This window comes from Castanea sativa, chromosome 8 (genome assembly GCF_040712315.1).
Source record: "Castanea sativa cultivar Marrone di Chiusa Pesio chromosome 8, ASM4071231v1".
NCBI classification, from domain to species: domain Eukaryota; kingdom Viridiplantae; phylum Streptophyta; class Magnoliopsida; order Fagales; family Fagaceae; genus Castanea; species Castanea sativa.
This window is the reverse complement of record NC_134020.1, coordinates 50,447,340-50,474,893: the sequence shown is the minus strand read 5'-3', so window position 1 is coordinate 50,474,893 and position 27,554 is coordinate 50,447,340. Positions and strand designations below refer to the sequence as shown.

Here is a 27,554-nt window from a genome sequence, read left to right as displayed (position 1 = left end):
TGAAAAAAAAAAAAAAAAAACGTGGAAAAGGACAGTGTCAGTAAAATAGTAGTATCATAGCTGTTCTTCAACCGATTGTTTGACGATGTCAGTGGAATGGTAGATATCCACCAAAACAGATTCTTCCCTGTATTGATTGATTAATTAGTCTATTCAAAGACTTTGTGAAGGGAAATGTTATTTTCACAACATTTTTACAATATTTTTATGCACGTTGCGCATGCTTAGAAACTCTTCTATTTATTATTAAATTCATATTTTAAGAATTTTACTGTTGAATCATATGTTCTATATGTATTTAACATGCATGTCAATTTTCATGTTAATCAGATGTTATTTACCATGTGATCCATAAACTTATCTTTTATGAATTATTTTAAACTACAAAAAACTTGAATTTAAATAATTAATTGATAACATGACTATTGATCTTTAATCATTGTTAAATTTTGCAAGCATGGAGAGTATATGAATATAGTATAATTCAACGGTAGATTTGTCAAAATTTACATCTAATAATAAGTTATTAAGTGGCGTAATATCACTTAGAGTTACACTAAGTATAACTTGAATCCAACTTATGATTAAAATTGCAATAGAGAATCTTTTCAAAAAAAAAAAAAAAAAAAAAGAAGTAATAAAGCACTGTAAGAAGTTCAGAATAGAGAGGCTCATGGAAGTGGGACTGTTGTCCTTGAGAGAGTAATGTTGTTAACAGAGATAGCAGCAGTAAGTCCTCCTTTCAAAGAAAAGCCATCTAACGATGTCGTTCTACAATCTACACGTGACAGAACTTAATCCCAAGATTGACACGCGTGTTTAACTTTATCAAACCTGTGTGAGTTGTATTATATAAAGATAAGTTCTTATTTTTTATTTTTGCTAAGATTACTCTCTCTCTCTCTCTCTCTCTCTCTCTCTCTCTATATATATATATATATATATATATATAATTACTCCATATACTATAAAACGGAAAATTATAAAACTGAAGTCTCTAACTCTTTTTTTTACTTCGTAAAGCTTGTCACGGGATTGAAGCTCTCACATTTTTCCATTTTAATACTATTTAAAACAAAACAAAAACAAAACAAAAAAATTCTCACTTTTTCTCCCCCGAATACTTCTTCTAAAAACTAAAACTAGACCCTAATGGTAAATAAATAAATAAACCAAACCAAAATAGTACACATGAACACAAACCTAAACCAAAACCGAAGGTTACTTCTTTTGGTCAGAAAACTAATAACAACCAGTAAATATCTTGAATTGAAAAAAAATTCGTGAGAGAGAAAAATTAGAGAGCCACATTCCCACCATCACTGAGATAGAAATTCTTTGATGTTGCGAAACAAGGTTGAGAGTTTGAAAGTTCTAACTGAGATAAGGAGAAGATGAATTTGAAAATTTCAAACTATGAGAGAGAAAGAGGGGAGATAAAAACGTGTGGAGGTAAAGAAATACGGTAAGAGTATTAGCATCAATATGTGTAAAATTTTCCTTCTATTTTAGCATAAAAACTTACTTTTTCAATTTTATTTAATCAGTTTTGCAAAAACACTCACATCAAATTATCTATAATACACCCTTTTTTATTTAAATAATATATTCTCACTTTTTTTTTTTAATATTATTTCACACCTATTTATCCACGGCCCCACCACCTTACCAAACACTCCAATAATATCTCTGAACACTCTCTATCTCTCTTTCTTTTTCTCCTCCTTTCTTCTTTCTGCTTTCTCGTTCTTTCTTCTTTTGCATTTCTTCTTCTTCTCATTCTATTTGAGTTTGATTATGGACAGTGATTTTGGGTTTGCAATTGGGGTGGTGATTTTAGGCAAATTTTTCCACTACAGTGGGTGGTGATTTTGGGGCTCTCCACTAGACTGCTGCTGCTGCTTCTTCTTTGGCACCTTCTTGTTCTTCTACTATTTCTTTATTTTCTTCTCCTTCTTTTGCAATTTGGGTTTGATTATTTATATGGGTTTGGTGATTTTTTTTTAGGAGAGGGTTTGATGAATTTGGAATCTAGATTTAGATTAAGTTTGAAGAATTTGATGATTTGTTGTTGGACTTAAGAGAAGATAAGAGAAGAAAGAGGGTTGAGGAAGAGAGAGATCGAACGAGAGAGGAGAGATAACCAGATGAGAGATGAGATAGAAAAAATAATAAAAAAATAAAATAGAAAGCTACAGTAACTGTGTAAATACGTACGGTTGTAATTTCGAAAATGAATAATAATATAAAAGGATTGATGTGGGTAGATTTTGAACAAAAATTTGTAAAATGATGCACTTTTTCTATTATAAAGGTATTGATGCAACTGCTCTAATACGTGGGCTGTAAAGTTGGAAAAACGTGTGAGAGTAGGAAAAGGATGTTGGGAGACATGAAATATGGTATTTAATTATTGGGTTAAGTTAATGTATACTCTTAAGACACACATTAATTATCTATATTTGGAAATATTTTACAGAGAATTGAAAAAATTGTCAAAAAAGTTTATAATTTTTTCATAAAAAGTTTCATAAAATTGTTTATTAGTGTATGCCTTAAAGACACACATTAGTGAAACCCTTAATTGTTTTACTTTTTTTTCATTGGTTTTCTAACCCGGGCACTAATAGTAGAGTAGCAGAGTACTAGAGACACTAGATAATAGGTTTTACTTTTTCTACTACTATTTAAGGGATTTTCTCTGTTTGGAATCCTCATTGTTTTTGTTCACCTACACCTCTATATTTAACTAGAGACAAAAAAAAAAGGATAATTTGATAAAAATACAACTCTAAATCTCACTAAAATATTGCCTAAAAAATAGGGCTACTCATCTATTGATTGTCAAATTGCTTTATCCACTTAAAAATTATATTCTCAAAATAAAAATTATATATATATATATATAATAAAAACATAGGTTTTTTTTTTAATTAAAAAAAAGTCTCATTACACGCACGAAGCGCGTGTGATGAGGTTAGTATTTATATAATACCCCTTTTTACTCCAGTGTCCAATGTCTCTAATTTCATACCAACATTAATTCTCTTTTTTCTTTCTTTCAGCCAAATATTATTTATTTTTTTTATTAATTTCTTTCTCAGTTCCTCTCTATCACAAAATCCAACAAAAAGCATAAGTAATTTTTTTTTATTCCTTTTTGCTTTGGTAAATTGCTAAGTTGCCAAAAAAATTTAGCTTTTACACCATTGATGTTGGACTCCTTTTGGTGCTTGAGGTGGTAAAATAGCTAAATAGTTATTTTACTACCACCAATACTGGTGCTCTAACTTACTACTCCTATATTAATATATTTTATTAATTTTTTTAATTTAGTTAGCTAAATTTTATCAAATAATTAAATTTATGAACATATAAATAATGTATATTATAAGTACATTTAAAGAAATACCATATTTATGTTTGCTTAGGATATGAAAAATACATTTGAAAGATCGTTCTCTTAATTAATTAGACTATTTTAGTTAATCGTTCAATTTGTATCAATTTAATATATTTATTTATATTTTCAATAATTATTAAATTAATTATGACATCATCATGGTTCAACATTAGTTCTACTTCAATCCGACCTCATAAACCTTGAACATTTTCCTTCTACTGCTGTTTGAACGGTCTAGGAAAGAAAACCATGACAATAACATTGCATAAGTGATAATTTTAAATTCTTCATTCATTATTGGATATTTTGGTCGTTGTCAAACGCTTTTCCATGCATTGCACTAGTCAGTAAGTTTTTCTTGAGCTGTTCTTGAGCAACTTTTGAGTTTTCAACTAGACCTTCAATTGCCACTTTCAAACACATCAAAAGTCATGGTTCATAATTTGACACATTTTTGCACAACAAAGAAGTTGACACATTTTTGCACAACAAAGAAGTTCACTAAGAAGAATATTCCAACCAGGTTGGGTGGGGCTGTAGTTGGATAGCTCAGTAAGTTTTATTGTAAATAGGTACTCTGGGATCATGTATATTCCTTATATTTGTAACCTCAATCTTTCTTACTAAATTCTTAAAGTTGCGGTTACCTTAAACCACTCGTGAGATTTTTTCCATTAGGGTTTTCCTCATCTTAACCAAATCATTGTGTCTTTAAATTTACTTTTCCATTACATGAAATTTAGTTTGGCAATATGGTTGTGCCTAATACATAAAGCCAAATAGTCAATATATTTTTCCATGTAAATAGTGACATTAATTTTATTAAGACACATTTGGGTTTGTAAACAGTGACAATTTTATTTTATCGAATACAGATTACAGCCATTATTTAAAATAGAGAAGAAATGATCTTTAAGTCTATATAAAAGAATTATTCGAGTTTGTAAACAGTGACATTAATTTTATTTTAATTTAATTTATTGAATACAGATTACAGACATTATTTAAACATGAGTATATCCATAGTATCTATATAGTTCAACATGAGTATAGTCATAAAGTCGTCATCTCATGGCTTGAGGAATTTCTTAAACCAACGGGCAGACAATTTGGGATGTCTTTTCAACCCATTTTTGTAGTCTACGTAGTTGATGTCAAACCGAACAGTGTAACCATTACTCCATTCAAAGTTGTCCAATAATGACCATGCAAAATATCCCTTCACGTTAACACCATCTCTACATTGAAAAATGGATCAATTGGACTTTAGACAACAATTTTCATAATTGTTTATTTGTCATATTGATATTAGTAGTAATAAAGTCATATTAGTATTAGATCTGAAAGAGAGAGGTCTTTTCTACTTACTTGATAGCCCTATTAAGATACTGAAAATGTTGATAGTAGAAATCAATTCTATAGTTGTCTGCAAGGGCTTCCTTAAGCGATAATGTAGCATCATTGAATTCATCAATTCCTATAATATAGTGGTAGATTTTCAGATTCATTAAAAAAAAAAAGGAAATCAAACTACTATTCCTTTCAAATTTTATATTTCTATGGCTAGCACTGTAACTTCATGAGAACATAATTGAAAAGTTCAAAAGAAAATTACCATTCTCGGTAATAAAAATTAGTGGATTATTGTACTTTTTCTTTGTGTATAATAGAATGTCTCGAATTCCCCTTGGATAGACATAGAGCCAATCCGAAGCAGCCTGAAATGTCATTTTAGAGAAAGAATAAGGATTCAGTATTAAAATCTCTTTACACACTCTAATGAAATGGTGCCACCTCATTTTTTTTTTCTTTTTCAAATGGAAGAATAGGGAATACCACACACAAGAACAACTTAACAACATAAAATCCTATTCATCCTGATTATTCAGATTTTTTTATAAAAATAAAAAACACAAGAACGAACTGGTTAAAACCTCAATGCCATAGAAGCCATCATAGAACTCAACGGCAACGCCAACCAGTACGATAAGCTGCCAGAGATTATCAAAAGCTCTAGGGTTCACCATTAGGGATTACAAATTTTAAAATGGAAATCTTTTTCTTCAGAATTTTTTCATCAAATACTACTTATTCATCAACTTCTATCCCTTCAAAGAACTTGTTTTTATTAATCAATTTAATTAGTATCTTACATCCATCAACCGAAATATTTTTCATCAACCTCTTTTTTTTTTTTTCTTTTTTTCCTGGAATTTAAGGGTTTAGTTAGAAAATATTTGTAGCTTTTCAATTTTGTCCAAGGCATTGAGTTTCAAGAATAAAGGAGAATGAGAATTCCGGTTAAGATTCCTGAAAGGCTTTTCATATTTTGTTGCATTTTTCGTTGTGTGTGTCTATTTAGAGATTTCCTGGTGGTTGTTGGCGTTCCTGGTGAGTTCTCCAATCATATTTCTACGGCATTGGGTTGTTTTTGGTTTTTTTATTTTATATATATATATATATATCTTCAAGTTGTGTGAAAATTAAACCATTTAAGAATTGCATAAAAGAAAAAAAAATTGAATCATACTATTGTAACCATCTTTAAGATCTGTATCAATATTATGTACAATTTCATACTCACCTTTGGACCAATGGGGATCCCATTGCGCTCAGCTGCCACAACAAAAGAAAAAGGCATGGTCTTGTTAGTACATATGAGTTACGTAAGAAAAAGAGAATCATGGCTCCGAATGTTTGAGTTCATACTAGAAGTATTAGTTTGCGAATCTGTCAAGTAGCTTTTGTTTTCAGCTTTGGAGTGATCTGAATCAGCTGCATAATTAGCAGTATAGTAGTTTAGCCCTAGAAAATCAAATGACCCTTTTACTAGCTTGGATTGCTCTTTCGTGAATTTGGGTAATCGGTCACCAACTAGAGATCGCATGCTATGTGGATAGTCACCGTTGGTTAGGGGATCCACAAACCTGCCACAAACCACAATCTTTTAAGCTTTTATTTTACCTATTATATTAAACTAGCAAAGGGTTATTCTTTTCTTTGAAAATAACTAACAAATAGTGAAATAGATGTCCAAAACAAAGAGTCGTGTAGTTTTAGTATACTTACCATCCAAAGATGAAATCAAGGGCTCTTTGTGCAGCATCACGGTCATGCCTCGCATTAGAAAATGGCTCATACCAGTCTGAGACTAGGGATATACCAATAGAGCCTTTCTGTACTTTCTGCACATAGCAAAAGCTTGCTTATTTATAAGGACACACTCAAGCTAATGGAATTTGTATTTTTGGCAACTTTTAACAAATTAATTGATAAGCTTTCAACAAAAAGTTAATCCGATCCCACACTAATGGAAAAAGATAATACTTACTCAATTACTAATACTGAAAAACAAATTTAACTTGCAAATTTATTTTCTCTGCAAATAGTTTTTAAATCAACTACCTAAGATTGTCCTGTATCAAGTGCATGTCAACCATGGGAACTGTAGCTAATAAGTGTGCCCTGAGTGGAACCCAACTTATACTCTTTCAACTACATTGGCAGGACGGGTGCCAGGTTATTATTGGATGTGGTACAATTTTCAACCAAAAAAAAGGTAAAAAGAATAAACATAAAACAATTTAGGCGTGGAACCTGATACTTTTGCTTGTACACTTTGACAGCAGATGCATGAGCAAGAAGTTGATTATGTGACACCAAATATGGCTCTGTCCCAGAATCTCCACCGGTGCAATTTAACTGTTGCCAACTAGAACATCGACCTGGTGGTGATTTCCCATTAATATAACCATACTTGACATAGCTCGATGGCTCATTTAGAGTGATCCAATGCTTGACACGATCACCAAATTCTCTAAAGCAAAGCTCAGCATAATCCCGAAAATCATCCCTAAACATATACATTTAAAAGTATCAAAACTATCTAATAACTGACATTACACCAATTAATTCTGCATTTGTATTTGAGCATGTCATTTATAGCATGATTCAGTTATGGATCTAACATTCTAATTTTTCTTCACAACGTTTTTCTTTCTCTCCTCTAGGTAGGAGCTTTTCCTCTCACATTAGGTGAGTTTTTTCTCCACTATCTCCATCACAGTAGCAATGGTTTCTGTTCTATTACATCCATTTGCCTCTCACGATACCATAGAGTCACAAACATGGATCCAGACTTACTCGAAAGAATGCAGAGAATAAACCTCACAGCAGAGGAGGGTGAAATTATCCAAGTGTGTCCACGGCAAAGGGAAAGATTACTAGAGGAATGTTCACTAAGTTTGTTTGGAAAATTCCTAACAAATAAACCAATTAATCAGAGAGCGGCGAAGAACTTGCTATGCACAACGTGGAATTTTGGCTCTGATCTCAAAATCATCGATGTGGGAGAAGGGCTATTCCAATTCAAATTTACTATGTAAAGCCAACTGGTGTGGGTACTTAACAATGGGCCATGGAGCTTTCACAACTATTATCTATTACTTCGGCGATGGGAAAAGGGAATGAATGCGAGCACAATCAAGTTTACACACTACCCGTTGTGGGTGCAAGTATGGGGACTACCTTTTCAATTGTTTAGTGAAGATGTAGCGACGAACATAGGAAAGGGGATTGGAAAGGTGGATGAGGTGGATTGTAAGGGCGTTGCTGCAGACCCAGGCAAATTCTTAAGAATTCAAGTAGAGATACCGTTGGACAAGCCACTCCGACGAGGAAGCAAAATCAAAGGCCCTGATGGGGAAGTCGTTTGGGTGGCATTCAAATATGAAAGATTGATAAGCTTTTGTTTCCGCTAAGGAATTCTTGGGCATGAAGCCAAAACTTGTGAGAAGCCACAAGGTACGAAGGAGCAGGACAATCATTATGGAGAGTGGATGAAGGCGGGATTCCTGCAAATGGAGGAGCCAAGCAACAAGAAGAATAATAGCCAATCACAGCGGAGAGAGGCGGCGCTGGTAGAACAGACACAAGCAGAATCAGACCAACACATTAATGGTACCTCCGAAAATCATGGGAACGCTCATGACAGCTCCGGAAATCACGGGATTAAGGAAATAAATGCCATTACCGTTTCAGGAGTAATGCAGCATCAGTTACGGCTGGGAATTCTTTTCCATCTATAACTGATTCCTCCCCAGTGAATCTGGACGTGAATACAGAGAAGGGGAATAACCAACGGCTGGATACTGAGGGGCAGAATGAAGATGATGGTGTGCAATTATACTCGGTCCCAATCAGCATTGATGTGGCCACTAAAAACCTTTCAAACCTTAAACCCAATGCCCCACCTCTCATGCCTAAGTCACATGAGCACTTAAGTGACAAACACACAGCCACCAAACTGAACACAACAGAGGGAAAAGAGAAGGCCAAGCCGCAGTCATACAGGAGGAAAATACCAAAGAAAAACAATCTAATTCTCATGGGTCCAACAATAGGGAAGGCAAGTGGCAAGAAGAGAGGATTGGAAGTGGAGGAAAAAATAGAGATAAGTGAGAAGAACACAGAATTAGAGAGTAGGAAGAGACAGAAGTGCCAAGAGGACAATGATAACAAGCAAACACCAATGGCGGCGATTGCTCCTCATCCCTACCAAGAGCAATGATCGTCATAAGTTGGAACTGCCGGGAGCTTGGGAACCAACGTGCAGTGAATGTGCTCTCTCACTTGGTGAGGGAAAAAGCTCCCACTATTTTGTTTCTAATGGAGACAAAACAAACCATTGAGGAGATGAGAGGAATACAAGGTGAGTTGCATTATGATTTTATGTTGGTTGTTCCATGTCTAGGAAGAAGAGGAGGCCTAGCAATGCTCTCGAAGAATGAAGTCGACCTGCACATCCAAACCTACACACAATCATATAGAAGCCCTTATTATGGAAAATCAAAATTCACCATGGCGAATTACAGGTTTCTATGGTAAGCCGGAAGAACAACTAAGGCATGAAATTTAGGAAGAGACAGAAGTGCCAAGAGGACAATGATAACAAGCAAACACCAATGGCGTCGATTGCTCCTCATCCCTGCCGAGAGCAATGATCGTCCTAAGTTAGAACTATCGGGGGCTTGGGAACCAACGTGCAGTGAATGTGCTCTCTCACTTGGTGAGGGAAAAAGCTCCCACTATTTTGTTTCTAATGGAGACAAAACAAACCATTGAGGAGATGAGAGGAATACAAGGTGAGTTGCATTATGATTTTATGTTGGTTGTTCCATGTCTAGGAAGAAGAGGAGGCCTAGCAATGCTCTGGAAGAATGAAGTCGACCTGCACATCCAAACCTACACACAATCATATAGATGCCCATATTATGGCAAATCAAAATTCACCATGGCGAATTACGGGTTTCTATGGTAAGCCGGAAGAACAACTAAGGCATGAAACTTGGTCATTACTCAAGCACCTGAAATCCAGAGTTCAGCCCCATGGTTGTGTATTGGGGACTATAATGAGATTTTGGAATCAAGGGAAAAGGAAGGGGGAAATCCTAAACCACTACAACTTATGAATAATTTTTGCAACACACTACTACACTGCAATTTGGTTGATTTGGGGTATAGTGGAAACATTTTTACCAGGAATAATGGAAGAGAGGGTGATGCTTTTGTTCAGTTAAGGCTTGATAGGGCCTGTGCAACAATGGAGTGAAAAGAATTATTCCCATAGGCTCGGGTCTCTCATGTTTAAGCTTCATACTCTAATCATGTCCCTAACCTACTCACCACACATCCTCTAAGCCACCAACATTGAGTTAAAAAAATTCCACGAAGATTTGAGGAGAAGTGGGCAACACACCTTGATTGTGAAGCTGTCATCCAACAGGTTTGGAGTAATATGGTGACTACAGGCAGCCCTATGTATTGTTTATTTGAAAAAATTAAACAATGCAAGAGTGCTTTAGTGGGGTGGAGTCGAGTCACCTTTGGTCAATCAAAAATTAAAATCCAAGAGAAGCAATGGATATTGGAGGAATTGACTAGGGATAATCCAGGAGGGCATTTGGAGGAAATTAGGAGGGTGAAGGAGGAAATTAATACATACCTGTACCATGAGGAGATCCACTGGCAACAAAGATCTAGATCTATCTGGTTGCAGGCAGGAGATAAGAACACAAAGTTCTTCCACTAGAGAGCAAGCCAAAGACGCCGGAAGAATAACATTTCAGGAATATTTGATAAAGATGGTGTGTAGCAGGTTACTGATGGGGGTATAGCATTAGCTGCTGAAAATTATTTTCAGGAGTTGTTCACTTCGGCAAGTCCCTTAGAAATGGATACGGTATTGAGTTCGGTGGATAGGGTGGTCACTCCGAAGATGAACCAAAGCCTCCTCCAACCCTATACAGTAGAGGAGGTCCAAAGAGCTCTCTTTCAAATACATCCGTCAAAATCTCCAAGTCCCGATGGTATGCCCCCTTTTTTCTTCCAAAAATTTTGGCATATTGTTGGAGTTGATGTCACAAATGCTGTTCTGTCTGTCCTCCATTCGGGTCATATGCTACATAAAATGAATTATACACATTGTATTGATTCCAAAAAATAATGAACCACTATATATGACTAATTTTCAGTCTATTAGCTTAGAAAATGTGGTAGCTAGAATTATATCAAAGGTTATTGCAAATAGGCTGAAATTGATCTTGCCAAATGTAATATTTGATGCCCAAAGTGCTTTTGTACCAGATAGGCTGATTACTGACAATACCCCAATAGCTTATGCAGTGTTACACAGGATGCGAAATAAGAGGAGTGGAAAAAAGGTACAAATGGCGGTGAAGCTAGACATCAGTAAAGCATATGATAGGGTGGAATGGGGTTTTCTTAGACAAGTGATGTAGAAATTGGGCTTTGATGAGAAATGGGTCCAATTGGCAATGGAGATGGTGAGGACAGCTTTGTACTCAATTTTAATAAATGGGGAGCCGAAAGGTTATATTCAACCATCAAGGGGTATTAAGCAAGGAGACCCCTTATCACCATACCTATTCTTACTTTGTGCTGAAGGTCTATCTGGAATGATAAGAGCTGTGGTGAATAGAGAGCTACATGGGGTCTTATCTAGCCCTAATGGAGTGTGCATTTCCCATCTATTGTTTGCTGATGATAACCTACTATTTTGTGAAGCATCATCAGAGGAATGTCAGCGCCTAATGGACATTTTGGTCCTTTATGAAGCAGCTTCCGAGCAAGTAATAAATAGGCAGAAAACATCATTGTTCTTTAGCAGGAATACAAGAGAGGAGGTCAAACACACGATTTAACGAATGTTGGGGGCAAGAATTATGACGGATTGTGAAAAATACCTTGGTCTTCCAATGGTATGTGGAAAATCTAAGGTCACTACTTTTAAAGAAATCCAAGAGCAGATTATAAAGCGGATCATAGGATGGAAGGAAAAATTTATCTCCAAGGTAGGTAGGGAAATATTGATTAAAACTGTTGCACAAGCCATTCCCACATATACTATGAGCCTTTTCAAGCTTCCAAAGTCCCTATGTGACTCTATCAACTCTACAATAGCTAAATATTGGTGGGGGCAAACAAAAAATAAGAAGAAGATACATTGGATAAATTGGAAGAAACTATGTACAACAAAGAAGGGGGGAATGGGCTTTCGAGACATAGAAGTGTTTAATTTAGCTATGTTGGCTAAACAGGCTTGGAGATTGTTACACCATACACACTCTTTGTTCTACCGGGTATATAAAGCAAGATACTTTCCTGAGTGTTCTTTCATGGAGGCTGAGTTGAGCCACAACCCATCCTATGTGTGGCGAAGCTAATTGGCTGCAAGAGAGGTGATACAAGAAGGCTCTAGGTGGAGACTGGGGAATGGAGTCAATATTATGGTTGATTGAGACAAATGGCTCTCCCATAAACCTGTCTTTAAAGGGGACGTGCAACCAAGCCAAAGAGTTGCGGAGTTGATTGACAAACATTCTTGGCAGTGGGATAGAAATAAAGTGGCTGGGATGTTTGCCACAAAAACATGTGACAAAATAATGGCCAACCCACTTAGTAGAGACCGAAGGAGAAACACATTGATATGGAAGGAAAATAAAAAGGCACGAGTTCTCCGTTAAGTCGGCTTATCAAGTTGCTATTCGACTGAAACAAGGGGTGGAGGCAGAACACTCACGAGCTGGGGAGGAAGACAAGCTGTGGAAGATGATTTGGGAACTCAATGTGCCACCAAAGATCAGAAATTTTATGTGGCGGGCTGTGTCCAATATTCTGCCAACACGAGATAACTTGTATAGAAGAAGAGTGGCTGTGGAGAGTACCTGCGAGTTCTGCCGCCAACACCCTGAAACAGAAGTTCACTTGCTGTGGGAGTGCCCCTTTGCCCGCAATGTGTGGTCGTTGGCTGGAGGAAGAGTGCAGAAATGCATCAACAATGCGAGAGATTTTTTCCAGCTCTTCAAGTTGATGCAAGAGAAACTGACACGGGAGGAGATGGAACAGTGGTGCACTACAACTTGGGCGATTTGGAACGCAAGGAACAAAGCCTACTTTCAAAATGTTCAGTCACAACCCAAAGTGATATATGATGGGGCCCTGGAGTTGCTTGCTAAATACCAGACACTCTCGGCTACTCAAGAAACTATGTGAGAAATGTCTAGTCAGTTTTGCTACTATGGTCCTTTGGTATACAAACACTGAGTCAATGTTCTTTTTTTTCAGCAGCTGCTTATCTTTCGCCTGGTGACACACAGCCATACATGTACCTGATTATAGTTTTCGTACATCAAATAAAATTCTATCTATTACCTCAAAAAAAAAAAAAAAAAAAAAAAGTTACTGATCTAGAAGGCCTAACTATCCAAAAAGCAAAAAGCTCTCTTTCAGTAGTTGGGGGAAGTGGATTTGAGTTTGAATGTCTCTAATCTCTATTGGAAACACTAGGAGGTACAAACTAGTTGAACTATAAATCTCTTAGCAACAAAAAACTTTTAAGTAGATAAAAAATTCTTTGTTAGTACAACACATTTGTAAATGGATAATAATAAAAATACTAAGTGATTGGTATAAATAATGACTAAATTACAAATTACTGAAATTGCACTTTCTAACTTTTACAGATTTTCAATTCAATCTTGTAAATTCCACATTTCTCATTTCAATCCTCTCTCTAATATATTTTCAATTTAATCATTCTATCTAATTTTGTCCAATTTCACTGTTACTTTCAATATTTTTCATTTTTCAAAAAGTCATCATTTTAGTGGAGCATATTGGACAGAGTTATACAGTAATACTGGAAAAAAAAAAATCAAATAACTCATTATAGGACTATTAAAAGCAAGAGGAAGTTAAATGTCTTATTTGAAATTGTAGGTTAATATTATGCTAATGTATCGTATCATGAACTCACATAAAAAAATTTCAATGATAAATTCTTAACAAATAATATCAAACTCAATAATTCTGTAAGACAATGAGCAAGAAACTTCACAAATAAGTCATTTATTGAAAATAATAATAATCTAAATGGGCCCCTCCATGATTCCTTATCTTCAAAATGGGTCATCAATTTAAATTTTAAACATCATAATAGTGACGAAATTTGTAAAAAGTATGCTAATTAGAATTCGGATGAATAAAATGGTCGATCATAACGTAAATTAACCACTTACACAATATGAGGACTCAAAAAAGCACCATACTCATCTTCCAGTGCTTGGGGAGGGTCCCAATGGAAAAGGGTCACAAAGGGCTGTAGACCTGCATTCATAAGAGGGCCACAGTAGTGAATTAATAATGCATGATAAGTTGATCACACACTACAAAAAAAATGCCTATTAGCGACCAAGAATTTTCGACGGACCCAAAAAGCCCTCTCAAGAAATATTATTTGTAATGGCAAAATAAAGCCCTCGCAAATACTTGGTAAAATATGAAATATTTGTGACCAACAAAAAAAGCTGTCGCAATTATGTCTTATAGCTGTCACAAATACTAATATTTTAGAGGGAAATTTTCCCTCCATATTATTTGTGAGGGACAATTAAAAAACTCTCCCAAAAAGTGTATTATTTGTGACGGTTAAAAAAAAGCCATCACTAATACTAAATTATTTGCGAGGGCTAGGATCGACCTTCACAAATAATCATTAAAATGTCAAAATTTTTGGAGGGAAATGCTTCCACTAAATTATTTCCGAGGGACAATAAAAATCCCTTGCAAAAAGTTTATTTTTTGTGTGGGTTAAAAATATGCCCTTACTAATAGTAAATTATTTGCGAGAGCTACGACTGATCTTCACAAAAAATCATAAAAAAATATATATATATATATTTTTTGAGATAAAAGTTATTCTAAAATTCAAAGAAAAAAAAACATATAAACATCTAGATATTTATATTCTTTAGATGAACCTTTTGTTTACAGTCTAAAAGAAAAAAAAAAAAACCCTTTTATATATATCCTATATAAGAAAGGTCTATCATTATTTTCTAAACAATTGTACCCATAAAAAAATTATTGCACTTTCAACTTCAAAATGGTAGCCTAAAATTCAAGAATTTCAGCCTTTTGTACTCTCTCTCTCTCTCTCTCTCTCTCTCTCTCTCAAAAGTGAATAAAAATTTCTTCCCATTAAAATAATGCATAAAAGACGAGTTTATAAATTAAATGGTAAATTCAATCTGATTGGCATGAAAATTGGGATGCATGTTAAGAACATATAAAGCATGTAATCCAACAGTTGGATTTTCAAAATATGAATTCAATAATAAGTTATTAGGTGATGTAACATTTTTTAGAGTTACATCACGTGTAACTTGAACCCAACTCTGTATTTCTTATTTCGATCTGAATTTGACAAATCTACCGTTAGATTATATTATCTTCATATATTTTTCATGCTTATAAAATTTCAAGACGATCAAATATTAATTGCCATGTCATCAATCAATTGTTTAAATTCAAGTTTTTGTAGTTTAAAATAATGCACAAAAGATGAGTTTATAGATCAAATGGTAAATTACATCCGATTGGCATAAAAATTGGCATGCAAGTTAAGAACATATAGAGCATGTAATCAAACGGTTGAATTTTGAAAATATGAATTCAATAAAAAGTTATTGGGTGGTGTAACATTTTTTAGAATTACGTCAGGTGTAACTTGAACCCAATCCTATATTTCTTAATTTGATGTGAATTTTGACAAATCTTCCGTGAGATAACACTATCTTCATATATTTTTCATGCACACAAATTTTCAAGGTAATCAAAGATTAATAGTTATGTCATCAATTAATTGTCTAAATTCAAGTTTTTGTAGTTTAAAATAATGCATAAAAGATGAGTTTATAGATCAAATGGTAAATTACATCCGATTGACATGAAACTTGGGATGCATGTTAAGAACATATAGAACATGTAATCTAAGGGTTGGATTTTCAAAATATGAATTCAATAATAAGTAATTGGGTGGTGTAACATTTTTTAGAGTTATGTCAGGTGTAACTTGAATCTAACCCTATATTTCTTAATTCGATGTGAATTTTGACAAATCTACCGTTAGATTACGTTATTTTCATATATTTTTCACGCTTACAAAATTTCAAGGTGATCAAAGATTAATAGTCATGTTATTAATCAATTGTCTAAATTCAAGCTTTAGTAGTTTAAAATAATGCATAAAATTTGAGTTTATAGATCAATGGTAAATTACATCCGATTGAAATGAAAATTGGCATACATGTTAAGACCATATAGAACATGTAATCCAATGATTGGATTTTCAAAATATGAATTCAATAATTAGTTATTGGGTGGTGTAACAATTTTTAGAGTTATGTTAGGTGTAACTTGAACCCAACCCTATATTTCTTAATTCGATGTGAATTTTAACAAATCTACCGTTATTCTGCGTGAGGTTCCGAGGACCCGAGAACCCGAAGACCCGAAGAGAGGAAGGCCGATATACAGTAGGTAAGATGGAGCAAAGGAGTAAGGAAAGTTACCTGAAAATACCCGAAGATGATGTGACATGGGCATTGCTGACATAAGGGTTACAAATATCCGAAGGTGGTAGGCTAAGTTAGAGAGATGCATTAAATGCCCAGCAACAACCATTCTGGCCGCATTAATTGGGAGATATCGAGATCAATCCTGTTGCATTAATGTGGATATGACTCGAAGTGTTGAATGCAAAGCTAGAACTCGCTCCATTACCGATGCATGTGTGTCAGAAGGAAAACATAGTAGCTTGTGAGGTGTGCAGAGCCATGATGAAAAGAGCAAATAGTATAAATAAGAGTCGGGGCATTATAGAGAGGGGCTTTTTGTTGTTGAACCCTCTCTACCAAATGTATTGTACGAGGACTTTGAAGTGAATAAAGCAGCAGTAACGTTTTTGAGCTGGTTTTTCTTCTTTTTTGGTCCTTACAATTGGCGCCGTCTGTGGGAACAACAACAGCGTAGCATAATCCATTTAGAAGTGTATGACGGAGGTGTATTTAGAAGGGGAAGAATCAGTAAGTTCACGAAGCAGGGACGTAGCTGTAAGTCTCCAGCGTGACAAGGGGAAAGGACATACTTCGGGGGTGGTGAAGGAATATGATGGCGGTCAGAGGGCTAAGCAAAGATCGTTAACTGAGGGGCACATGTCTCGCGACGATGTATTGCGACAGATGCAATCTGAGATAGCATACTTACGCAAGCGCGTGGACAGTAAGAAGCGTAGACGTAAGGGTCATGCTAGCTCTTCCAGTGATAGTTCGGAAGCAAACCCAGGAGGAATTCATCCCCCAACGTTTGAGCCTACTCGAAGTATGACCCGTGCTAGTGTGTCTTCGGGCGTTAGGGCAGAGCAGCTGAAAGTGACGAGGATGCCCGATACTGATGGAATATATCGCGAGGACGGGAGTGATGCAATGGGTAAAGCCCTGAGACAAATTGCCAAATCCCCTTTTGTGGCAAGGATAAACAGGGCAAAGCTACCTCGTAGGTTTTCCCAACCCATCTTTACTGTATAACGGGAGGACTGACCTCGTAGAGCACGTTAGTCATTTTAGTCGAAGATGGCCGTTTATTCGAATAACGAGGCATTGATGTGTAGAGTTTTTCCCTCCGGGTTGGGTCCCGTGGCTATGAGGTGGTTTGATGCTTGGGCGGTTTAAGGTTCCCCGAGGTCTTTTCGAGGAATTGACTAGTGGCATTTGGAGCAAGGTTCATAACTTGTACAAGGATTCCAAAACCTTTGGATGCTCTACTGTCTATGTCTATGAGGGAAGGTGAAACACTCAAAACCTATTCGACCGATACCGGGAAACGTATAATGAAATTGATGGGGATGTGGAGAGTGTAGCCGTGAGAACTTTCAAGGTGGGTCTTCCCACGGAGCATGGAGTTAAGGAAGTCTTTGACAATGAAGGCCGCGATAGACATGCGTCGGCTTATGGACCTCATAGATAAATATAAACGGGTAGAAGAGGATCGATGCAAAGCAAAGGCAAAATGAAAGGGTATCTAGAGAGGAAGGATCTTCGGCAGGGGGTTTCAAGGTATTCGGCCCAAGCGAGACTTTACAAGCCCATCCGAGGACCGCCGAGTCTCCCTCTAGTTAACTCACTATTTAAGGAACCCAGCATCACATACCTGGAGAAAATTCGGCATGAGCCATATTTTAGGCCACCAAACAAAAATGAGTGGAGATGCATCCACGAGGAACCAAAACCTCCAATCGCCATTACCACCGGGATAAGGGACATACCACGGAGAAGTGCCGGACGTTGCGTGACCATTTAAATCAATTGATTAGGGCCGGGAAGATCAATCACTTATTGGCAAAGCCGAATGGGAATCAGGAACAACTAGATACTCGGAAGTTTTGGGGTCAGGCCCCTCAACCATCTTTAGGCACTATTAACGTCATCTTGACCCAGCCGAGAGGAGACTTTGGGAAACCTTCTCGGGTCATGACCGTTCAAAACAAGTATGGGAATGAGGACGTGGAAGAGAATCATCAAACAAATAAAAGACTCAGGTCCTCGGTGACACTTACTTTGGGTTTTTCTGATAAGGATAAAGAGGGAACGTTTCAACCCCACGATGATGCCTTGGTCGTCACAGTCAGACGGGGATATGATGTGAAACGAGTCTTGGTGGACGATGGAAGTGGTGCCGAGATTATGTATCCCATTCCATTCAATGGATTAAAGTTGAAAGAGGAGGACTTGGAAAAATACGACCATCCCTTGGTCGGTTTTGATGGAAACCAGGTGATCCCACGAGGAATGATTAGGCCGCCCGTGCAGTGGAGTGGTTCCGAAGTACATGTAAACTTCATAGTTGTTATGGCATATTCTCCATACACGGCCATTTTGGCTAGACCGTGGTTGCATGCAATGGAGTGCGGCTTTCATCAACTTTACACGTGATGGTGAAGTACCCAACATGGGGAAGCGTGGGAGTGTTACATGGCAAATAAACGGTGGCTAGGCAATGTCTAATGTCCGCCACTATTCGCACAGTGGCCGAGGTTCGTTGGAAGGGGACGTTCCCGAGACATCATAGCAATTAAAGGAGGCCTGCTTCGTGAAGTCGGCCCGATTGAGGATGAAGGATCCTCGGAGAAGCTAACCAAGGTAATTATTGGGGAAGATAAAGAGAAGTATTTTCAAGTCGGATCCAAGCTGAGCACAGAAAGAGAAGAGTTGATTCAATTCTTGCGAGATAATATCGATGTTTTTGCATGGACGACTTATGATGTACCAGAATTAATCCGGTATTCGCCACCATTTGAATATTAACCCTCATGCTACGCCTAGACAAGGAGCCTCCCCTGCGAGCATCTCAAGAGCACGCCGAGGCGATTAAAGAGAGGTTGGTAAGCTAAAGCAAGCCGGTGCGATCAAGGAAATCTTCTATCCCGAATGGTCGTCAATACCGTTGTAGTAAAAAAGAAGAATGGGAAATGGAGAGTCCGTGACTTTACGTATCTTAATAGGGCATGTCCCAAGGATCCTTTCCCTATTCCTAGAATTGACCAATTGGTGGATGCAACCGCGGGGCACCCCGAATGAGTTTCTTGGATGCGTTCCAAGGGTATCATCAAATCCCGTTGTCACCGAATGATCGTGAGAAGACGGCTTTTCGTGCCCCGAATGGTAACTACCATTACCGAGTAATGCCCTTTGGTCTAAAGAATGCGAGGTCCACTTATCAACGAATGGTGACCGGTAATGTTTGATGCGCAATTGGGACGTAACATGGAAGCTTATATCGATGATATGGTAATCAAAAGTAAGAAAACGAAGACCATTTGATTTGCGGCAGAGACCTTCTCGGTGTTAAGAAAGTATAAGTTACGCTTGAACGCATCAAAGTGTTCTTTCGGAGTGGGCTCGGGAAAATTTTTGGGGTACATGATTACTCATCGGGGCATTGAAGTTAATCCTGACCAAATTAAGGCTGTCTTAGGATTGCATCCCCCTCGGAACCCGAAAGAGGTGCAGAAATTAGCCGGCATGATTGCAGCCTTGAACAAGTTCATTTCACGGTCCGCGTATTGTGTGCCGCCCATTTTATCGCCTTTTGCACGGGTGGAAAGATTTCCGGTGGTCTAACGAATGCAATTTGGCTTTTGAGGATTTAAAGCAATACTTATCTGTACCGCCGATATTATCGACGCCCGAGAAGGAAGAGGTGCTATATGCTTATCTAGTCGTTACAAATCACTCCGTAAGTCTTGTCTTAATACGGAATGATAACGGGGTCCGTAAACCAATATACTATGTCGCAAGTCCTTGCAAGAAGTTGAACATCGATACTCTAATGTTGGAAAAGCGCTTCTAGCCGTGGTGCACGCAACAAGGAAATTGCCTCATTACTTCCAAGTTCACACCGTGGTAGTACTCACTCGCTGTTCTACAAGCTATCACGCTGAAGTCGATTATACGGGTCGTGTAGCAAAGTGGGGAACCAAGTCGGGAGCTTATGATATCAAGTATATGCCCCGGACAAAGAATCAAAGGGCAAATCCTTGCCGACTTCGTGGCCGAGTTCACGGACGGTCGTTCACTCCCGAAGATGCCGTGATGACAATAATGTCCATTGGAACGGAAAATATCACTCCATGGGAAGTCTACACGGATGGGGCATCGAATCGAAAGGAGCCGAGGTTGGAGTTGTGTTAATATCCCCCGAGAAACTAGTCATTGAAAAGTCATCGAGGTTAGGATTCCTCAAAGAACTAATAATGAGGCCGAGTACGAGGCTCTCTTAGTAGGCTCCGCATGGTTAGATATTTGGGAGGAAAAGTAGTGAGGGTGTTCTCAGATTCCCGATTGGTGGTCAAGTTAATGGAGAGTTTGGAGGCAAAAGATGAGCTGGATGAAAAGCTATCCGAAACGAGTCCAGGGGTGTTGGGTTTGTTTGACAGCTTTCAAGTACAGCAAGTCCCAAGGGGACATAATTCTCATGCTTCGATTCGTTAGCAATGCTTTGCCACTTCGCCGGGATCGAAGTTACCGCGTATGGTTATGGTGGAGGATTTGTTGTCCTCTAGCTTGACAAGCATCCCTACAAGATGGGTTCACGGCATTCATGTAGGCCCAAGCCGGATGGACCCAATTATAGCCTTCTTACAAGACAAAATACTACCCGAAGATGGAAAAATGGCCGAGACGATACGAAGAAGCGCACCCCGTTATCAAGCTATCGGAGGAGCAAAACTCTATGCGTTCCTATGCAGGTCCGTACCTCCTTTGCGTACATCTTGAAGCCGTGGAACCTTTGTTTGGAAGAATTGCATGAGTGTGTGTGGGAGCCACACCGGAGGTAGATCATTAGCTCATAGAGCCATGACCCAAGTGGTATTGGTGGCCAAGCATGCAGAGAACCTCTCAAGAGTATGCCAAGAAGTGTGATCAATGTCAAAGGTTTGCGCCCAATGTACATCAACCGTGGGTAACTTAAATCCGTTGTCCAGCCCATGGCCCTTTGCTAAGTGGGGTTTAGATATCGTCTGCCGTTTCCTCGAGCAACGGGTAATAGGAGATGGCTCATTGCTCGGCATGGATTACTTCACGAAATGGGTGAGGCCGAGCCATTAGCCAACATTAGGGATGTGGATGCAAAAAGATTCATCCGGAAAAATATCATAACTCGCTTGGTCCTACACACCTTGATATCTGATAATGGTCTTCAATTTGATAGCAAGGTTTTCCGGCATGTACGCGTAAATGGGAATAAGAAATGGATATTCCACACCGTATTATCCCCAAGGAAATGGACAGGCCGAAGTAACAAATAAAGTCATCTTGGCGGGTTTGAAGAAACGATTGGATGACTCTAAGGGAGGCTGGGTAGAAGAATTACCTCATGTATTATGGGCTTATCGCACTACACCCCGAAGATCAACAGGCGAGACTCCCTTTTCAATGACGTATGGAATGGAAGCTATAATACCATTAGAGTCAGGTTTTCCCACCCTGAAGTCCGACCAGTATGACGAAGCGAGCAATCACGATCTGATGAATGATTGTTTGAATACTATCGAGGAAAGTAGAGAAATAGCCAATGTGAAGATGGGCAACTATCAGCAGAAGCTCGCTGCATATGACAGGAGTTAGGACCAGCCCGGTTCCAGGAGATTTGGGTACTAAGAAAGGTAGTGGGGGTAGCAAAGAATCCCGCCTCGGGAAAGTTGGGTCCTAACCGGGAGGGCCATATAGAATTACCTCAATGGCAGGTGTAGGGGCTTATCGTTTAGAGGATCTGGATGGAAGGGTGATTCCTCGCCCTTGGAATGTAAATAACTTACGACGATATTATTATTAAGAAAAGAATCTCCTTTTGTGTGAGGCTTCTGTTCGTTTTGATTCTGCACTTGCAAAAACCTAAGTGTTAAACTGACCTTAGTGCTTGTTCGGCTCCTCGGGCCACAAGCCTAAGAGAAATTAATCACTTGCAAAAAACCCTAAGTGTTAAATCGACCTTAGTGCTTGTTCGCTCCTGCCACAAGCCTAAGAGAAATTAATCACTTGCAAAAAACCTAAGTGTTAAACTGACCTTAGTGCTTGTTCGGCTCCTCGGGCCACAAGCCTAAGAGAAATTAATCACTTGCAAAAAACTGGTGAAACCTTAGTGCTTGTTCGGCTCCTCGGGCCACAAGCCTAAGAGAAATTAATCACTTGCAAAAACCTAAGTGTTAAAATGACCTTAGTGCTTGTTCGGCTCCTGCCACAAGTCTAAGAAAAATTAACCACTTGCAAACCATTACACAGAATTGTAAGTCCAACAAGATCACGGCTAAAGGATTTCAAACGTCTAAAGCAGTGGCATAAATAAATCATTAAGTCTCGTTGCTTGTTATCATATTGGATTTTATTCCTTCTCTCAAATGTCAAAAGGTTGAGTAATGAAGTTATGGAACTTAGGTTAAGCTTTTCATGTTTATTAAAAATCATAAGTACAACGAACAAGTTAAAGTAGTATTATGATCTTTTTTAGTAAGCTTCGAATGCGTATAAAGTAACAATTGCGGGGTAGCACATTGAAATTAGACTCGTGTATGAAACAATAGAAGAGGACTAAACATTAATCTCTTAACGAATATCCGTTACAAAATTGGGGCAAATATGTAACCCCTTACATCCGATAAAAAAGAAAAGAAGTAAAGAAAACAAGAAAGAAGAAGGAAACAACTATGATAGAATGGTTAGAGCGTGCCGTTTGTCCTTCCTTTTCTCGTTCTTTATCTTTTCTTCTTTTTTGGTTCTTCAGCCACATCACCCTCAACTACTCCTTCCACTGATCGAGTGGGAGAATGGCCTTTGGAGGCCGCTGCACCGAAGGATCGTGAATAGGAACAGCGCAATGCTTCACTTGGTGGCAATGGGGGATCAGAGCAAGCCGTAATGCCGAAGGATAGTAAACACTATCCGGAGCTCGAAGTTCGCATGGCGGCCACCCCGGCAAAGATCCATGGCATGACCCCATACCTCCAAGCAAAACGCCCGGCAACACCTTTGAGTTGGGCGGCCAAGCTATCCGAAGCCTTTTTCATGCCTCGCATCATATGTCGCTTGTTCCGCTACGGCTTGTTCCTCGCTCCTTGCGACGGCTTGTCTTGAGCTTGCTTAAGCTCAACGACAAGAAGAGCAAGTCCTTTGAGCTTGTTTTTTGAGCTTCAAGAGCAAGGTTTGCTTGAGACTCGTAGCTCTTCGTGGCCGACTCAGATTCTTGTGAGCCTTCTCCTCTGGACAGGTGGGTGAGGGTCTCTTTTCAAGTTCAAATTTCTTGCTTTTTGTGCCTCTACCGCCGCCTCGCATTCGATCGACCTTTTCGGCAAGATCCAAGAGTGATCTACCCATTCCTCGCCCATGAATGAAGCTTGGACCGCCTATGATGTATTTGAGTAAAAAAGAGTTAGTCATAATAAAGAGTTAAATTCATGTATAACATGTGCAAAGGTTTGAAAAAATACCTTGGCTAAGTCCCGCTTCAAAGACAAGAAAACCTCCCTCTTACGGAAGGATCTTAATTCTGCCATATCCTTCCGGAAGGCATGAGCCTTCTCTAGACACTCGGCCACCTGCCCGAGCTTCCCTTCTTCGGGTCTCTCAGGTTCGCGTCATCCATAACAGGGCTGCCCGAACTGAGAGTAAAGTTGGGTCGCCAAGCTGACGCCTTCTTTGTAGGCTCACTACTGGGGTCCTTAGAGGAACCAGTAGGAGCAACCTTCTTGGAAAGGGCTTTCGTAGCCCTGGCATCTTTAATGGAAGGGTCGAGATTCTCCCCTTCTTCAATTTCTATCACGTGCTTGCTGCTCTGGCCCCTTTTACGTTTCTTGTCCGTCACCTCCGAGGAAAGTGCACGGGTAGTAATAGGAGTGATCGGACGAGGAGGAACCGGAACCACCGGTGAAGAGTCGCCCGCATGCGCCTGCAGCAAGGCCAACAAGTCGGGCTCCTTCTCTTGAAAACCCATTTCTCTGGTTGACAGATTGGAGCTGGAAGGAGCGTCTGGACGGTAGAACACCTCGAAGTCCTTCTCGGTCACCTCGAAGGATTTGCCTAGGCGTATCAACTCTTCCCGCTACAAGATTAGTGGCCTCGGTCCAAGGGCATAAACTAACCGGGCCGCAGAGGGGCCGGGAGCCGTGCGTCTTGAGTTCCTTGGCCGAAGGAGGAGGTGCGAGCAATAAAAACCTGTGGGCCGCAACGTCAATCCGAGCTAAGCGTAGGTCTCTTGCTCGATTACGTTCTTCGGGCTTTGGAAGCGTTTAGTAGATGGTGTGTACCCGAGGATAATGTGGGCTGCTCGGAGTTGTCCGTCCCGTGTACAAATATCTCTCGACCGAAGAATCCGGTTTAGATCGCCTCGATTTACGGTAGACAAATTCGAGCAGTATGGAAGTCGTCTACAATAAGAAACGAAATGGTTAGAATGAATAAGTTAAGCAAAGCGAACATATAAAAATTTTTGGTCATTCCTAAGTGCCGTGCCGCTTCGGGAATACTACACGGCGTCCCTTCTGCCGGCGTTGGGCAGTGTAAGCCATCATGCCAGTTGCCCGAGACGACAAGGTAGTCTTCGTCCATCCCTTTACTCGAATCGGGTAAGCAGGAGATCAACCTAACGGATGGAAATCTACATTTCATGTAGTATTTAGTCCTATCCCCTTTTTGGCAGTTGTACACCCAGTTTACATCTTGCCATGTCAAATTGGTCCCCATTTTTCGGTTAAGCGCATCTACACATCCTAAGATTCTAAGGACGTTTGGGGAACATTGTGAAGGGGTAAGCCTGTAGTTTATTAAAAAGTCTCTGGTAACCCTACCCATAGGAATTTCCATGCCCCCCTCGATGAACGCAATCATGGGAATTAAAACGGACTCAGGGGGGCGAGGTGCGAGTGGAATTTCTTCTTCCTCACAATACGTGATGGTTACGTCATCAGGGATCCTATATTGGTTTTTAAAGGCAGCCTTTGCCTCATCCGTGTTTACTAGCTTAGCGTACCTACCCATTAATCCCCGCGGTAAGAGAAGAGAAGCAAGCAAGTAGAGAGAAACGAAAGGAAAAGGAACACACCTCTGAAGATTGCTTAAAGATGGTCCTCGGGAGCTCACTCTTCTTTCAATCCTTCAAAGTGCCAAAATGAACCACATCCAGCCAAAGGGTGTGCTTTTATAGGGGAGGGGTAAAAGAAATAAGAGCGGTAACTTTCCCGCTCATAATTGAAAGCGGGATCTGGACCGTATATTACCCATCCAGCCGTAGAACGTGCGTGGGAAAAAGAAACGCCAGGTTCCATAAATGCTCCATCGTGGGATACGAGGCGCCAAAGCGCGGTCATGGCCGGCGCAAATAAGAGACGGCTATACGTGTGAAAACAAAGGGAAGGTCAGAAGCGTGCGTAAAGTGTTAAAACTTAGTTATTAACTAGTCATTAATAACTCAAGTGTTAAAGGGGCTATTGTGAGGTTCCGAGGACCCGAAGACCCGAAGAGAGGAAGGCCGATATACAGTAGGTAAGATGGAGCAAAGGAGTAAGGAAAGTTACCTGAAAATACCCGAAGATGATGTGACATGGGCATTGCTGACATAAGGGTTACAAATATCCGAAGGTGGTAGGCTAAGTTAGAGAGATGCATTAAATGCCCGGCAACAACCATTCTGGCCGCATTAATTGGGAGATATCAGATCAATCCGTTGCATTAATGTGGATATGACTCGAACAAGTTGTTGAATGCAAAGCTAGAACTCGCTCCATTACCGACGACAAAGCGAAGGAAAACATAGTAGCTTGTGAGGTGTAGAGCCATGATGAAAAGAGCAAATAGTATAAATAAGAGTCGGGGCATTATAGAGAGGGGCTTTTTGTTGTTGAACCCTCTCTACCAAATGTATTGTACGAGGACTTTGAAGTGAATAAAGCAGCAGTAACGTTTTTGAGCTGGTTTTTCTTCTTTTTTGGTCCTTACAATTACATTATCTTCATATATTTTTCATGCTTACAAAATTTCAAGGTGATCAAAAATTAATAGGCATGTCATCAATTAATTGTCTAAATTCAAGTTTTTGTAGTTTAAAATAACGCATAAAAGATGAGTTTAAAGCTCAAATGGTAAATTACATCCGATTGGTCTGAAAATTGGCATGCATTTTAAGAACATAGAGAACATGTAATCTAACGGTTGGATTTCCAAAATATGAATTCAATAATAACTTATTGGGTGGTATAATATTTTTTAGAGTTACATTAGGTGTAACTCAAGCCCAATCCTATATTTCTTAATTCGATGTGAATTTTGGAAAATTTACCGTTAGATTACATTATCTTCATATATTTTTCATGCTTACAAAATTTCAAGGTGATCAAAGATTAATAGGCATGTCATCAATTAATTGTCTAAATTCAAGTTTTTGTAGTTTAAAATAACGCATAAAAGATGAGTTTAAAGCTTAAATGGTAAATTACATCCGATTGGCATGAAAATTGGCATGCATGTTAAGAACATATAGAACATGTAATCTAACGGTTAGATTTTCGAAATATGAGTTCAATAATAAGTTACTGGGTGGTGTAATATTTTTTAGAGTTAAATCAGGTGTAACTTGAACTCAACCCTATATTTCTTAATTCAATATGAATTTTGATAAATCTACCGTTAAATTAAATTATCTTCATATATTTTCATGCTTACTAAATTTCAAGGTGATCAAAGATTAATAATTATGTCATCAATCAATTGTTTAGATTCAAGTTTTTGTAGTTTAAAATAACGCATAAAAGATGAGTTTAAAGATCAAATGGTAAATTACATCCGATTGGCATGAAAATTAGCATGTATTTTAAGAACATATAGAACATGTAATCCAACTGTTGGATTTCCAAAATATGAATTTAATAATAAGTTACTGAGTGGTGGAACATTTTTTAGAGTTACATCAAGTCTAACTCAAACCCAACCCTATATTTCTTAATTCGATATGAATTTTGACAAATCTACCGTTAGATTACATTATCTTCATATATTTTTCATGATTTTAAAATTTCAAGGTGATAAAAAATTAATAATTATGTCATCAATTAATTGTCTAAATTCAAGTTTTTGTAGTTTAAAATAATGCATAAAAGATGAGTTTATAGATCAAATGGTAAATTACATCCGATTGGCATGAAAATTGGCATGCATGTTAAGACCATATAGGACATGTAATCCAACGG

At 38.4% G+C, this 27,554-nt stretch overlaps 1 pseudogene; it reads right to left on the bottom strand.

The window, feature by feature from the left end:
• Nucleotides 1–4,312: 4,312 nt before the first annotated feature.
• Nucleotides 4,313–27,554, bottom strand: part of LOC142607531 (beta-glucosidase 12-like) — a 31,010-nt pseudogene continuing 7,768 nt past the window's right edge.